The sequence below is a fragment of the Camelina sativa genome, chromosome 15 (genome assembly GCF_000633955.1).
Source record: "Camelina sativa cultivar DH55 chromosome 15, Cs, whole genome shotgun sequence".
NCBI classification, from domain to species: domain Eukaryota; kingdom Viridiplantae; phylum Streptophyta; class Magnoliopsida; order Brassicales; family Brassicaceae; genus Camelina; species Camelina sativa.
In genome coordinates, this window is record NC_025699.1 from 30,508,626 (window position 1) to 30,512,480 (window position 3,855).

A 3,855-nucleotide genomic window follows, 5' to 3' on the forward strand; every position below is an offset into this window, starting at 1 on the left:
TCGACTCCTCGATCACTCGAAATATGTCTGGAGCAGAAGTGGTTGCACTGTGCATCACAGACCGCATGTCCCGGATCTCACTCTGCATGCGGAAGATCTCGGGATTGGTAGCATACCCCGAAGTGGAAATGTTTCCTTCGACGGGGAGAGGAAGGCGAACCGGGACCTCGGAAGGTCGGACGATGCCGGGCTGCAGCGGAGTGTGGCCACTACCAACCAACGGCGGCGCTGCTTGCATGTTGGTCTGAGGTGGAAAAGAATCTCCCAGAGTGGCATCTGTTGCTGCCACCTGCGAGGTAGAAGGTGGAGTCACACCGGAGAAATCCAAAGCGCGTCGACGTGGATTTTGTTCGGTGGACAGGAGATCGACCCGATCGGCGTACGCGCGGTGGGAGGCTGAGAGGTCTGCTACGGACGTCGTAACTTCCTCCAGACGAGTGGAGATTTGACCCTCCAAATTGTCGAATCGTTCAGTAAGAGCGGCGGAGGCGGCTTGCTGACGGTCGGACTTTTCAGACAAGTCCTGCAGGAGCTTCTGGATCACCTCCAAGGATGCCGCATTGGGAGAGCTGGTTGCCATAGCGGTGGTTGTGTGAAACGTACTTGCGTGTGAAGTCGGAACTGACGAGAGTCAGGCGATAACTCCCCTCCTTCTAGCGCCAAATGGGAGAACTGAGAACGATCTTCTCCTTCCGAAGTGATTTAAATTGTGGAGGAGCTTATCGCCGTAAAACAGTTCCGAACAGAATTGAGAGAATTTGAGAATTAGAACTTGTATTGCTATTGCTGGAAAAAATATCCGATCCCTTACAACTGACCCCCCCCCTTACATATTTATACCGACCAATTTATTACTAAATTAATGCACCATTAATAGGACGCGATTTGCGCGGCCTAATTAATCATCTTGAATGCGGGAATCTTTGACCGGGACCGAGCTGCGAACTGGCCAGCACGAAGCATCTCCGCGCTATCTTCCTTTCTCCGGGCTTGATGAGCCGATCACTGATTCGCTCTTGGCCCAGTAGACGAACCCGGCCTAGGCCCACTCACCTATTGTCCGAGATGGCAGATCGTGGGTACAACACGTAGGTGCTCCGACTGGACCGGTACTCACTGGTTACATCTCTGCTATTAGCTGGGACGCAGTGTTTTACATGTTGATGACTGCAGCTTTCATCTCTGGATTGCTTCTCACTAAACTAATCATAGCACAAGTCAAAGCTATATTGTTTGGATCAGAAGATGAAGTAGCTTCATCATCATCATCACCATCACCAGCAAGCAGAGCTCCCATTGATGTCCTCATTTAAAACTTTTAACAATTTCACTAGAGAGAGACATTTTTTTAATCTTTTAAAGTTCGTTCCTTTTTTTTTTTTACCAGCTCTGTTCTGTTAACATGATCAATGTCTTAATTTCTAAAGTTTGAATGAGAATAAAATTGACCTAATTTGATTGTAGAAAGCGATAAAACGGATCAAATCTGAGAAAAAGAATCTTCCTTTGATTGTTAAACTTGTATGAATTTACAATCCCGCACACACAAAGCCCCCGTTAAAAAGTATAACAAAAGAACGGTGGTTTGATAGGACATGAAAAGAGAAGATCTTGAAAATTCTGGAAATCGAAGATCCATTAATGGGCTTATTAAGGCCCAGTTAGAGTTAAAATTTCTATGGGCTCACTTTGATCCACATGTATCTACTGGAAGATTATGCACCTAACTATGGTTTGTAGATTGAAGAAATCTCTTAATGACATACAGTAAAAGGTGTTTTTGGTTGAATTGGGTCGTATTCAAATCTGTCGGCGTGTCAATATCAAATATCAAAACTATAGTTGTTTATTAATACTAGGGATCATGATCCGGCGCTCCCTTTTTATAAGAAGTAATTTTTTTTTTTTTTTGTAATTTGAGATTAATTTCTATTAATAAATGTATTCAAACAATTATATTAATATTTTGACATATTTCTGAAATAAATTATTTTGGTAAAAAAATGTGTTTTATAATAAATATTTGGAGAGCATAAATTTTTAGTAGTAAAAGTATTACATGTACATATTTGAGTAGCTTAAGTATTAGCGTTGTATATAACGTAAAACCTTTCAATACGATATAATCACCTTTTATGTTGATGATAATTTGGATATCTATACTATTAAAAGGGAAACATTTTTATACCGATTAGTTATCCAAATTATATATTTATAACAGTATAGATATCAATTCAAATTATGGAAACATTTTTATACCTAATCGGACGATAACTTTATGAATTCCTTCTAAATAACATGTCTATTAAGCATATATTTTTTTGCATGGGATTGTTTTAGAGCACTTACACAAATGAGAGGTATTAACCTTGAGCAGTTTAACCCTTACCAAAGGTGATCCTTATGAAGACAGTGATGCTTTTTGTAGTTATGTTAAGAAGTTGATTGATTTCTACCAAAAGCCAGGTTGTAACTAAACTTCAGAGGTTGAAGAAGAAGTTTGCTAATACTGTTAAGAACGCTGCCAAAAAGGGAAAGAGTGAAGATGAGGTTAAGTTTGTTAAGGATATTGAGCGTAAAGCTTTTGAATTGGCTAGAAATATTTGGGGAAGTAATGGTGTTATGAATTCTAAATCAAGGAAGAAGATTGGAGGAACCACCCCTGCTGCTGCTACGAATGATATGAAGTTGGTTCACTCTACTCCTAAGAAACCACAAGAAGGGCAAAAGCCGGAGAAAACAGAGGGGAAGTGTAGTGACCCTCACCAAGGGGTAAATTGCAAAATGAAAACCCAAGGCCAAAAGACCAAGAAAAGAAGCCAACAAGGAGATTAGAATAATTGTTGAAGGGGAGTCCGAGAAATTATGAGTAAATTGAGAAATGGCCGAGTTGACCGCGACGTACCATCCGAGTCGTCCGAAGGACCGAGAGTTGTCCGACGCGTACCGCAAAGTACCGGGAATTGTCGAGAAAGTCCGAAGGACCAAGAATTGTCGAGGATGTCCGAGGATTTACCAAGGATGTCCGAGAGTTGTCGAGAGTAGTCGACACTGTCCGGGAAGGAGAACCGAGAGTTGCCGGTAGCGTCCGAGAGGGAGGACCGAGAGTTGCCGGTAGCGTCCGAGAGGGAGGACCGAGAGTTGCCAATAGCGATCGAGAATTTCCGGAAAAATTAAGGAAATGGTGATTTATGAAAAATCAACCAATCAGATTTCATGCAGCTAGTGGATGATTATTTAAATCAAAGTGGAGATAGTGGAGTTAGTGGAGGAATTAAATAATTCAAAGTGGATTAGTGGAGCTTAGTGGGAGAATTAAATAATCCAAGAGAGCTAAGTGGGAATCAAGGTGTCTAACCAAGATGCTTCCAAGTGTTGAACTTGCTCTAATGAGGAGAGTGCATGCGACATGCATTGGTCGAATCCGCCGCCCAAAGCACTCACCACTTCGCTATAAATAGAGGCCTTGGGATCCTTAGAAGCAATTTTCGTTCATCTTTCTTTCCCTTAGAGAAAATAAGAGCGAGAGAGAGAGTTAGGGAAATAATTAGTGAGAGAAAGAGCTAGAGAGTGAGCAAGAGAGTTCTTCCCTTAGAAGTTCTCATCCGCGCGTGTTAGCGAAGTGTTGTTGTAGGAGCCGTTCGCGTCAAGTCCTTGCTAGGAGTCCGAGTTGATCGATTCTTCTCAGCTAAGCCAGGTGAGTTTCGAAGCATGTGATATGGCACATGATAGGTGGGATTTTGGGTTATTTTCGCTTAAGATTTATGGTGAAATCTAAGCATTTTCGTTGGGGTGTTGGGTAGATTCGTTTCTTTTCTTTCTAGATCGAAGTTCTAGGAAGTTAAGTCTCGTTTA

At 42.0% G+C, this 3,855-nt stretch overlaps 1 pseudogene; it reads left to right on the top strand.

The window, feature by feature from the left end:
* The window catches only part of LOC104748962, a 10,346-nt pseudogene continuing 7,556 nt past the window's right edge, over positions 1,066 to 3,855 (top strand).